Below are 13,140 nucleotides of genomic sequence, written 5' to 3'. Positions count from 1 at the left end.
CATTTCAATGAAGTCACAGCAGGGGAAAGGATAGAAATGTGATTTGAACTTTCTTCTGGTAAAAATTTATGCATTCATCTCTCAGTATAAAACTGTCATTAACCCAGAAATGTTCTCTATTAACATATGAGTAATTATTGATATTCTGTGAACTAGAATGTGCATTTTGAAATCACTAATTATTACAGCAGATTTTTAATAATTTTTGTAACCCTCAGTTTCTCTTTATTGCATTTATGAAATAAATATAGGGGCTCCCAGAAGGTGAATGTAATATTATTTTCTGTTCACCTTTCATCAGGGACTCTGGCAGAAATTTACAAACATCAATTAACTTTCACCACACTGCCATCTGGGAAATAACTTTTCTTGCACCCATGTTACAGATAGATAAATAGGAGTTAAATAACTTGGTGTGGATCATGTAGTAGTTTGGGAAGAGTTCTCACACTGTCTCCCAGTTCCTTACTCATGACTAACTAGTAAGCATGCTGCCACATGGTTTATTTACATTTTGAGTCTGTTTTTAATGGACTAAGTTGCTGTTTCTTTTTCCTCTGAATCATCCAAAATTTGGCAACACTGTATATTAATAAAGATTTTGCATACTTAGGCTGGCATTTATAGCTAAAGAAAATATTTATCATCACCTTTGGTTGTTTCTAACATTTGTGTATGCTGCTAGCACAGAATGCTAGCAAGCAAAGCACAAATAAGTTTTTGTGGTTCTTTGTAAGACTTGTTCCCACTGAAAACAGGACAATGGGAGCTTTTGGATCAGTTCCTTATGCTCATATTCCCCAGTTAGTTTCATTTTTGCTTGCACAGTAGCCTTTCAGCTTACAAATATTTTTATGGTAGTGGTTGATAAGGTATGCCCAAGATGATGAGGAGCTGCTTTTTCCTATTGTGGATTTGTGGATTCTTATACACTTGACAACTCAGCTTAGACTGATTACTAACTTTATTTTTTTGAGTTTTCCATTGTAAGTTTTTTGTTTGTTTGTTTGTTTGTTTTTACTGTGTTACTTTTAGCCCCTTTCAGACCAACAATGGTATATCTAATTACTGGTGAAAGCGTAAAACTTCTGGTTTTTACAATTATCATAGAATCATAGAATATCCCAAGTTGGAAGGGACCCATAAGGATCATCAAGTCCAACTCCTGGCACTGCACAGGTCTGCCCAAAAGTTTAGACCATGTGACTAAGTGCACAGTCCAATCGCTTCTTAAATTTAGACAGGCTTGGTGCAGTGACTACTTCACTGGGGAGGCTGTTCCAGTGTGCAACCACCCTCTCGGTGAAGAACCTCTTTCTGATGTCTAGCCTAAACTTTCCCTGCCTCAGCTTAATACCGTTCCCGCAGGTCCTATCGCTGGTGATAACGTAGAATAGGTTACCTGCCTCTCCACTCCCTCTCATGAGGAAGTTGTAGACTGTGATGAGGTCCCCCCTCAGCCTCCTCTTCTCCAGGCTGAACAGGCCAAGTGACCTTAGCCACTCCTCATATGTCTTCCCCTCTAGGCCCTTCCCCATCTTCATTGCCCTCCTCTGGACACTCTCCAACAGTTTAATGTCCTTTTTGTACTGTGGTGCCCAGAACTGCGCACAGTACTCGAGGTGAGGCTGCACCAGCGCAGAGTAGAGCGGGACAATCACTTCCCTCGACCGACTAGCAATGCCATGCTTGATGCACCCCAGGATACAGTTGGCCCTCCTGACTGCCAGGGCACACTGCTGGCTCATATTCAACTTGCTGTCAACCACAACCCCCAGATCCCTCTCTGCGGGCTGCTCTCCAGCGTCTCATTGCCCAGTCTGTATGTATAGCCAGGGTTGCCCCATCCCAGGTGCAGGACCCGGCACTTGCTTTTGTTAAACTTCATGTGGTTGGTGATCGCCCAGCTCTCCAATCTGTCCAGATCTCTCTGCAAGGCCTTTCCACCCTCATCCAAGTCCACAACTCCTCCAAGTTTGGTGTCGTCGGCAAATTTGCTCAAAACACCTTCTAGTCCTACATCCAAATCATTTATAAAAACATTGAAGAGGACTGGCCCTAAAATGGAGCCTTGAGGGACCCCACTAGTGACCATCCGCCAGCCTGATGTGGCCCCATTTACCACAACCCTTTGAGCCCTGTCCGTCAGCCAATTGCTCACCCATCATATGATGTTTTTGTTTAGCTGTATGCTGGGCATTTTGTCCAGTAGGATCCTATGGGAAACCGTGTCAAAAGCTTTGCTGAAGTCCAAAAAGATGACATCAGCTGGTTTCCCTTGATCGACTAGATGGGTGCTCTTATCATAAAAAGAAATCAAATTTGTTAGGCAGGACCTACCCCTCATGAACCCATGTTGGCTGGGACCAATGACTGCATTGCCCCCCAGGTGCGCTTCAATAACTTCAAGGATCATCCTCTCCATAATTTTACCAGGCACTGACGTGAGACTGACAGGCCTGTAATTGCTAGGGTCTTCTTTCTTACCCTTCTTGAAAATTGGCACAACATTTGCCAGCTTCCATTCCAATGGGACCTCTCCAGATTCCCAAGATTGCTGAAAAATAATTGTGAGAAGTCCCGCGATGACGTCAGCCAGCTCTTTAAGCACCCTGGAAAATATTAGAAATAAAATATTATTTCCTTGGAAAATATTAGAAAATATTCATGATATCAGCTAGAGAGGGTGATCTGAAGAGGGGATTTTTGATAAAGGTAAGAATGGAAGGATAAGCCGTCTGAAGTGCAAGTGAAGTACTAAAAGAAAAAAGACTGCTCTGATGCATTCTGCAAGCATGAAATCTGTTCCAGGCCTGAAAGCAACTTAGCAGAAGAGAGTCTGTAGCCAAGTGTTAGAGATTAAGGAGCTAAGGTAAGAAATTCCAGCCATATTCCAAAACAGAACTTTTGGAGCAAGCACATTAGCTACAATCTCTGGAGAAATAACTGTCATTTAGAATATGGACACTTAGTAAATACTGTGTATTTTAGTCAGCTTTTCTTTACCTTAATGGTGCGTCAAAAAACTAACATAAAGCCACCTTGGATGTGGACATGGCACTCTGCTTTCATACTGGGTTTATGGTGTTTATAGTAGTGTTTGTAATGCAGGTACTATTTCTGGGATACCAACTTATTGCAAAGTGGAAATGAGTTGTGGTTGGTTTGTTGTTGTTTTTTGTTTGTTTTGTTTTGCATATTTTTGTACCTCTTATAAAGTGTCTTTTGTTATTTCCCCTTTTGCCTATATGATTAGTATTTTCTTCTTGTGAACTCTCAAGATCTTGGTAGAAGTTTCCACAGGGCCCTTAAAATAGAATATTTCTCTCATTGGGTCAAAGGAGAGCAGACCTAATGGACAGTACTGTTGGAGCTTTTCTTAAACAGAGATATTTCTGTTCAGTAGCAAAATTATCATTTTCTTCTCAGATGTATTATTTTCCTGCACCCAGAAAATAATTTATAAATGCCATTTATTAAACAAGAAATCATATTGAAAGAAGAACAAAGTTTAAAGCCAACATTACTTGCACCCTGTCAATGATGATACAGCCTTATATGGTTACTTTTTTCTTTACCCCATTTTATCCTGATAGGGCAAACCATCCTTATCCAGCAAGTTCAAACTCACAAGGTTTTTAAATCAAAATAGTGAATTAGGTGCCTGAATCATAGAAATCTAGACCTGGAAGAGTACTCATGATTCTTGACTTTGCACCACCTGTCTATCCCGTTCTTAAAATCTTAAAAATAGAGAAGTATATTCTCACCCTCTGTGGCTTGCCTCATCATGTGTTTCACTTTCCTGACTGTTAGACAGCTAGAACTTTCTGAAATACAACTTTCTCTTAGAAGCACATTTGGCTGATTTCTTCATGCAGTCTTCAAAAGGAGAATTACCTTACAAGAGGTTTCCAGCATACATTTTAATGGGGGGAGAAGACTGCATCCTTTGCTTAAGTGAAACATCATTTAAATAATAGAAAGGACCAAGGCTTCTGAATACTCACAAGAACACAAAACTAACAACAGGCAGTTTGCTTTAAATAAAAGCAAAACTCTTTAACTGATCAAGCTCGCGTCAACATGCTAGCAGTACTGGGATTTCATTTTCAAGTTTAGTATCATAGGCCAACTGATGCAGAGAGAAAGACTGTGGTCACTGCCACATGGTGCATTGTTACAGCAAAACACAGGAAAATGTGAAGAGCATCTGCTTCCAAAGGCAGAACCCCACATAGAGGGCTTTGGAGTGAGGAAGACTTTTCTGGGCTGGATTCATTAGAAAGGGAAGAAAGTCTCCTTTTTGATGGTTCATTCTGTAGGGTTATCAACTCATATCTATTTCTTATCCACCCCAGGAAGTTTTTTTGGTGTTGTTGTTGTTGTTTTTGTTTGTTTGTTTGTTTGTTGTTTTTTTTTTTCTTATCACTTTTGTGTTATATAGTGCTTGTCTTTACACAGTGCCACAGAATTTTTATTTATTTATTTATTTATTTATTTATTTTTCAGTTCTACAATTATCTTCTCTTGGTTTACTTGGCTCATTTGTGTCAGGAAATCTTGGTTTCCCACTCATAATAGTAACTTTGTGGATGGCAAATTGCATCAGTGGACAAAAAAGGCTTACCCTTTTCCTTTACTTGAGAGCAGAAGGGAGCTCCTTTTGCTTCCTTAGATTGTCACAAAGCTAATGTGTCCTATGCTAGTACTCTATGTGAGTGAGACTCTAGCACAATACTGCTCTCAAAGGAGCAAGTAATTCCCCATTAACTAGCTGCCAGGAATGGCTTACTTATCGCAAGTCATTACAAAATCTGGACATGACATACAATCAAAGCCATACATGCATTTCTTCCATGTTGTTTTTCTATTTAATTAAGCCATTATCCAAAGTGATTAAATTATTTAACCTAGAACAGTTGGTGTATTCAGTCTTTTTTATTTTTATCAAAAACGAAATGCAAGAAGTGGATAGTAGTAAGATATTGTAATTAAATCTCAGTCTTGTTATCGGGGGAAAAAAAAAAGAAAAAAAGAAAAAAACATATGATGAAATTAGTCAAAGTTACCTAAGAGAATTTAAAACAGAATATGTAAAGCTGCCTGTGTATGCAGTGAAAACCTTGTTATTAAGTTACTACCAGCTATCTGCCAAAGTGAACAGTGATACACTTTTTAATGTGGGTATAACTACACCAATAACTTAAGCATTTCCCTATTTTTGTTGGGGATGAGATTTCAAAAAGACCTCTGTTCTACTGATTTCTGATGGGATATAATGTTTCTACTATTTGTTTTTTATTATTATTTTTAACTGAATTCTATGAGCATGGATTTTAAGTTTGGCTGCTGCTTGTACTCTTAAGGTTTCCACGTGTTTTTGTTGATAGCTGGCTGAACATGAGCCAGCAGTGTGCTCAGGTGGCCAAGAAGGCCAAGAGCATCCTGGCTTGTATAAGAAACAGTGTGGCCAGCAGGGCTAGGGAAGTGATTGTCCCCCTGTACTTGGCTCTGGTCAGGCCGCACCTCAAGTACTGTGTTCAGTTTTGGGCCCCACACTACAAGAAGGACATTGAGGTGCTCGAGAGAGTCCAGAGAAGGGCAACGACGCTGGTGAGGGGTCTGGAGAACAAGTCTTATGAGGAGCAGCTGAGGGAGCTGGGGTTGTTCAGTCTAGAGGAGAGGAGGCTCAGGGGCAACCTTATCGCGCTCTATAGGTACCTTAAAGGAGGCTGTAGCGAGGTGGAGTTTGGTCTGTTCTCCCATGTGCCCGGTGACAGGATGAGGGGGAATGGGCTAAAGTTGCACCAGGGGAGGTTTAGGTTGGATGTTAGGAAGAACTTCTTTACTGAAAGGGTTGTTAGACATTGGAATGAGCTGCCCAGGGAAGTGATTGAGTCACCATCCCTGGACGTCTTCAAAAGACATTTAGATGTAGAGCTTAGTGATATGGTTTAGTGGGAGACTTGTTAGTGTTAGGTCAGAGGTTGGACTAGGGGATCTTGGAGGTCTCTTCCAACCTAGATGATTCTGTGATTCTGTTGTGTTTTTTGTCTTCCCATTTAGGACTTTTTTTTTTAATGAATGTTGGAAGGCAGTACACGATACAGCCTCTTTCAGCTAATATTTCTGCAGTATTGCTCTCCACTCTGTCAACAGATTAGCTTTTACTTCCAAAAATCTACAGTTGCTTCTGTCCTACTTTCTTCACGTAACCATACATTTTACATCCTCCACCAGTTAAAAGTTAGCACTATTTCCTCTTACAGTAAATTTGATTTCTACATTGGATCATTTGTCTAATTAGGAGCAGATTCAAGCACCTAAAATTTTCACCATCCTAATCTCTTTGCATGTTTTCTTAAAGTCTTGATTAGGAAGTAACTACACAGAATTCAGAAATACTGCTGCGTATTATTCAGGATCCTGCAGAGTAGAACCTGTTCAGGACATGCTAGCATCAGAATAACAGCTGAGAGTGGTCTGGATATTTCAGGACCTCCAGGCAGGTATGCAAAGGATTGCTGTGATGCCAGAGCACTGACTGAGGGAGCAGCTAGTGGTATTTTAGGAAAAGTTGAGTATTGAAATGGTTTTAGGAGGCTGTGGACAGAAAATACCTAGTTAAATGGCACTTTCAAGGCCGCTGAGTTAAGTTGCCTCCTCCCTTCTTCTCTTCTCCTAGGATTTCCCTCCTCTATTTTCTTCCTTCCATCCATCTGAGGTTTAAAACTTTTGCTCTGCAACTCTTCCTGACACCTGCAAATGATTCTTTCTCCATGCAGATATTTGATCCTACCCATGTGCACTTTCTTCTTGCTTTCTCCCTCCTCCCTATTTCAGGGGTCACACGCAAAGATAGTCAATTATTCTGACTACCTGCTGGGGCTGCCCATGCCTCCAACTGGCCCATGGGCAGGGTGGCCCAGAAGGGCATTCTTCAGGGAAGCTGCAGCTGTGTCAGATAAAAGGGCAGCAGCACCTGGGAAAGATGGTAACGCAAATGAAGAGTAGTGTGATTACCTTCAGTGTTTCCTGGTGTTAGGCCTGCATTGCATATATTTGAGGTTGTGATAGTGTTTTCCCTTGAAGTATATCTGGCAGATGTGGTTTTGGTATGAAATGGGACCAAGCTGGAGAATGACTTTGTTCTGAAGGTATGTTAATGCTACAAAAAGTATAATGAGGAAAATATGCAGTTGTCAAGAGCAAGATGAGCTAATGAGAACATCTATGGCTTGCTGAAAGATGAAGCAATATAAATGCAAGGTATAAAGCTACTTTTTGGAGGAGGTAGGCTTATATATATATATGTGTGTGTATATATATATATGAATAGGTACATTTGTATGCTTTATTGTTTTAAGTGTGTTCAGGCATGAACCAGTCCCATTTTTTTAAGTGGGAGTGGGGTGACAAATTTGAATCTAAAGATCCAAAAAAGCTCTGAAATCTTTATGAACTAATTATTATTCAGGTGCCAAAGAATTACTGAGATTTTAGATAGAAATATTGCAAAGGTAATAGGGATGCAAAGAAACAAGCTAAAAAAAGAAAATCCATATAGGTAAGGTGTAGTGTGCTTCCATTTGTATAATGGAAGAAGGGTGGCAGCAAGTGGCGTGGGTAGGGCAGTGAACAAGAAGCTTTCACTTCAGAGGGAAGTCAGAGTGCTTGTAAAAAGCAGGAAAACCTGTTTTCTCTTTTGGGGGGCTGTATTTAATTACTCGCATCGCTTTGGAGATGGGTTCTATGAATCTTTTCAGCAATAACACAGGGACATGGAGCTGCTCCATTTCATGGTTGTGTGTTGTATCCAGTTTGATGTACAAGGGTTCAAAACCACTTGGGTTGAATTTTAGTTCTGTACTGGAGTTCTGCAAGGGTATGGTTTTCAAGAAGAGATGTTTCTTGTATATCTTCTTTTTATTTTCTTTTAAAAGGCATCAACTTCTAGGTTCCTCTAACTATAGGGCAGGACTTTGTGTGGGAGGGGGAATTTCTTTTACTGGCCACAATGCATTACTTTTGGCTTTCTTGCATTGTTCCTGGAGGATAGCCTTTGTAAGGATTTCTACATGTGCCTGCCCCTTTTCATCTAGTTTACTGGCTTCCTTGGGGTTTCTTCAACTGCAGTGAGATGTTTGCATCTCTTGACACTTAATGAACCACCACAGTCTTCTGTGGATGGCTGGGTGACTCTTTATGGGATGTGAAACAGCACAAGAACCTCCTGAAGTAATCTCCTGGTGCTCCTTTAGGCTGTTGGGTAAAAGGGAGCAGGTAATGCTTTTTTAATAATCACTTTCAGTTGAAGTGATGCATAATGTTGATTGAAATTTGAGCTTCAGGGAGAATAACCTCTTTTTAAAGATAATTGTCTGATATTGTTTAGCACCTCCAAATAACTCTGATTTGAGTCTCTCATCTGCAGAGATGTTCAGAAGATCTCTTCTGCAAGAAGGGTTGGTGCTGAGGGATTGATATTTTGCCTGTGTATGAGAGATTATGGAATTCCTGCCTGCTTCTGTGAAAAGGCAATGGTAACTTTGGTACACCATGACTACACTGTTTACACAACAATTTGGAATTGAAGCTTAGTTTGTGGTGATAAAGCAATATATTTCCTTGTATACTGCTGCTAACGCTATCACTGGGTGAAGAACTACAGATGTTGCTTTACTCACTGTTTTTATAAGTCTAAGTTAAGACCTGACTTTTGTACCATGCAAATGAGCACAAACGTAATCTTACCATCTGTATCTATACCTACAGATTTTAACAGTGTAAAAACCAAGAGAGTTAGTAGACTCTCTTTGTTGCTGTCACAAGTTCCATGTCTACACAGTCTGTCTTGCTAAATGCAAAACTTACCTCTTTTTTTTCCTTTTTTTTTTTTTAATGTTACTTGGGTGCAGAGAGGAAATGCAGGCCTTCTAAACACAACTATGCTTTATCTTTGAATGCCAGATCTCTGCTATGATTAGGGTGATAAAGACCCATGGACAACTATAATCCTTGCAAATTGGTTTGCATTTCTTTTCTTACTATCCACATGATTATAAGTAAACAGGAGTCTAGACATGTCAGAATTTGGATAATAATGTGATGAAATGCACTTCAGAACTACTTATAAAAATGTAAGGCTACAGGAACCTCTAGATCATCTTGTTTATTCTATGCGTTTCAGGCTATGTAACTAGGGTGATGCTATCAATCTGAATTAATATAAACTGTTTCATTCCTTAGAATGAAAGTACTAGTATATCCCAGGCATAAACAGTAGCAATCAAGATATTTAATGGTGAAGGGCTGCTAAAGAAGCTACTACTTTTCTTAAACATACAAAAGAATATATTTGTGTGTGTGGTGCTTCTGTGTAGTTCTGTGTTAACTTCTTATAACTGTGTGGATGTAGTTCAAATAGCATCTTAACAAAGGTTGCTATTTGCTGCAAAGTTGAAGTATATTTGAATATAAGGGCACTTTCAGCATATTTGTGTCATCTTGGGGCAGCCACAGGGAGAACTTCTAAGACTGTAAAGCCTATGCAACCAGACACATCCATAATTGCAGACTTTCTTTATTAAACCCTGTGACCAGAGTAATGCTGGATGTGGAATGAGATTCATTAAGTATTTATTGAGAAATAATAAAAATGCATTTCCCAGGCAGGACTCTTACCTGTATTTTCACAGGCTGACTTTGGGAAACAAAAGAATGGAGAGATCAGCCAGCTTGCTGGAAAGTACTGGCCGCATAGTTGTTGGAAGACAATAAATTTGTATTTGAGACAACAGCAATTAGTTTATAACTCCTCCTACATTTGTATAAGAAAGCTTATTTGTGCAAGAAAATTTCAACAAATTAATTGCTCTCTTTTTGAACGTCTAGATTTCCCACAAACTGAAGTTTTAAACTAGGATGAAATTATTTTGAGTAACATCCATGTATTTCTGTTTTAACTGTCACTTTTTGTATTGTATGGATGACTGAGCAAAACCTGACATTATGTATAGAGTCAGATGAAATATTTGCAATGGCGTATGAAACTAGTCAAAAATCAATCTCTGGCACTTCTGAAAGTAGGCCTGCAAATTAGTTAGAGGAAACATCTCTAACACCTGATAGTAAACTGTACAATGAGGCCCCAGAGCAGTGGAGGAAAGAAAGTGATGGTGCTATAACCATGAGAGATAATACACGTGCATATATTTTTCTTGGTTGTTACTCCACTGAGTGTAATGTTCACTGATCTGGAAAGGACTGCTATACACCCAAAACCGATGATGATGATGTTTCAAGTAGGACTTTAATGAGGTCCAAGTATTATGATAGCAGTCTGCAGTTGGGGTTGGAGTAATCTTTCCTTTCCCTGCCCTGTCCCTAAGGCCTGACAACCAACTGAATGATTTCCCTTCCCTCCCCAGCCCTCCAATGTTGTTGCAAAACCCAGGGATACACAAAAAATATTTGTCTCTCTTAAAGAATATTAAAATCAAGTAAATACTTTATTTTTCTTTATTGTTTTGACTCTATTACTTTGTGTGTAAGAAAAATGCCTATTCTCAGGAGAAAACTTCATACTTTCTCTGGAAAACTGAAAATACTCCTATAAAATGCATGTTGTCAGCTAAAATATATGGCTATCTAGAAATGATATGCCAGAAAGCTGTAATTTTATTTCTCATTCCCTTATTCTCCAGTGTGGATGCTTCCAATAGGAATAGGATCCCAAACTTGATGAAGCTCATAAACTTGTGAAGTGTGGAAATGGCAGGACACTCTGGGAAGTCAGGCAGTCTGGCCAAGGAACACAGTATATCTGCTACAGATACCCCACCAGGCACTTAATTAAAACTCCCAGCAGGCAACATCTGCATGAAAACAATTTCACTTTTGGTGAGACTGGAAATTTCAGCTTTTTGATGGATTTTTTTCTTCCCTTGGTAAAAGTCTATTCTCTAGTGTATGTGTAAACAGACCCCATGGATTGCATTATAAACTTGAAAATTTCCTTTATAAATAATGTCTCTGTGGTGTTCTCACCATGTCTAGCATAAAGAAGTGTCAGAATTGTAATGGCAATCACTTGTGTATGCATGCTTTAGCAGCTTAAGGGTAAATAGCATATGCCTTTCTATGTCATTGAAATGAGTAACGTAGTAGAATTGGCAATTGCCAAGTAATAGCAATATTGTGTGATGGTGATCCAGTTGCTAGTTCAAAGGTATTATGGGGGCAGGAAAAAAAAAAAAGAAAGAAATGAACCTCCACAGGCAAAGTAATTACTAAACAGTATTTGGACTGTTATACTTCAAACTGCTGGGTTAAAGTACTATTCACAAGTCATGGCCATTTTTCCTGTTCTCTTCTGCTGTCCCTGCCCTTAATGGTTCTTATTATTGACCTGGGAGTGCGCACAATTAAAATCATTTTTTCCAGTTCTTTCCCATACTCATCTTTAAATTTGATGGGAATTCTTAGTACTGAAAATGCAAGTCAGAGAAGTTAGTCATCCACCCCAGACTTTAGAACATCATATTTGCTGAAAATGAGAGTAATTTAAATAGCAGTAATGATTTACAAGTGTCTCCATTTCATGTCATGGCTAGCGTAGCCTGCTATTAGAGGTCCCAGAACCCAGTTTTCATACTGGGTTACAATAAATCATGCTCTTATGGTAAAGAGAAAGAAAGAGCAGCCACTTAAAGAGGACAATGTAAAAGCCTCAAAGGGAAAAAATTCTGTGGTTGGCATTGAGGTCCCTCAGGGAAGGGAAGAAATATGGGAAATGTATTGGCTTCTTACTACTGTATGTACATGCTTAGCCAGAAAAGAGTATGGATGAAAACATTATTAATCAGTAAAAAAGAAAACTTTAACAGTGGCAGAGGGAGATTCTAAAGGATCTGTTTATACTCTCTGGCACTTCCTACAAAAGGTTTTGTAAGGGACAGAGACACTAAATGAAACGGAAGGACCATGCTGTAACACATGTAAAACCTAAGAAAAGCTTGAATATTCACTGTGGATCTGCATGACCAGTGCTAGAAATAATCAATGTGTTTGAAAAATATGCTAGTTTATGCACTTAATTATTTATTTGGTCTATTATTTTTGCTGTTAAAAGCAGAGATCTGTTGAGTTCAACAAGTGACAAGCACCCATACTGCAGATACTAATAATGTATGATTAAATAAATGAAATACTTAGCAGGGTGGATCCTCTACCTCCTTTCTCACATGAATGGTTTTTGAGTGCTATCCACATGGCTGGGACTTGGACAGTCAGACTTTGCATTCATGAAAAAGTTCCCCTTCCAATATTTGTATGCATGTATCTGGTAAACCATGTTAAATGTAAAAGCAAGAAGATACTTCATTATAATTCATGCTGAAATACCTGTTTCTTTTCCAAGATGCTTCATACCCATAGCATGTCGAACATCTGATTACTCTAGAAAGATGTAGTCCCTCAGGTAACTGAGTTCCACTTTGGTACAGCTGGAGGTTCAAGGCAGTATGATAGTCATTCATACAGTTCATTTCCAAAACAGAAAATGATGCTATGTGAATTGAAAAGGACATTGCTTTAATCTTAATCGTACCTTCAGTAACATAAAGCCATTAAAAATTATAAAATATCAGGAAAGAATTTTAATTGTAGTAAAAAGCTTCTGGGGATTTCTTACAAATTCAGCCTCCAATGTACCAGCAGCCAAGAGGTTCTCTTTTTCTTTTGGATGAGCTGTCTGTAGTTTTTAGCAGAGATGATTGGAGTGTGGCTGAGTCCCACTGGGACTGGTCTGGGTCTGGGTGTGGGCCCTTGCCAGCTCCAGGCTCTGAGGCTCTAGACCTTTGGGCTTTGGTGTGGTAAGGGTATTGTGGAAGTGTGGGAGGCTCCCATTTGATCTAGATGAAGACAAAATTTTTCACAGGATGTGGTATCAATATGGATGTTCAGGAAAAGGCGATATACAAAAAGTGTTGGCTTGGCTTGTTGTGCTATGAACTACAGACCTTTCTGTCAACCAGTTCATTGAGGATCAAATAACACTTGATGTTTACTTTTCATATTTTTTTTTTCAGGTGTCAAACTTGTCCCTACATCAGCCTTTCCTTTTTTTTTTATTTA

General features: G+C 39.2%; 2 long non-coding RNA genes across 3 annotated transcripts in view; both read left to right on the top strand.

Moving 5' to 3' along the window:
- The first annotated feature begins 7,022 nt into the window (after positions 1-7,022).
- LOC310896472 overlaps positions 7,023-13,140 on the top strand; it is a 360,334-nt gene continuing 354,216 nt past the window's right edge. For both annotated transcript variants that reach the window (XR_014581512.1, XR_014581513.1), the window contains exon 1: positions 7,023-7,160. This is a non-coding gene — a long non-coding RNA (uncharacterized lncRNA). The remainder of the gene's footprint in view (positions 7,161-13,140) is intronic.
- Positions 7,860-12,129, top strand: LOC310896476. The gene is made up of 2 exons (XR_014581523.1): positions 7,860-8,286; positions 10,710-12,129. It is a non-coding gene; the product is annotated as an uncharacterized lncRNA (long non-coding RNA).

The sequence above is a fragment of the Anser anser genome (genome assembly GCF_964211835.1).
Source record: "Anser anser genome assembly, chromosome: 3".
In the NCBI taxonomy this organism is placed as follows: Eukaryota; Metazoa; Chordata; class Aves; order Anseriformes; family Anatidae; genus Anser; species Anser anser.
This window is presented reverse-complemented; position numbering and strand designations above follow the sequence as displayed.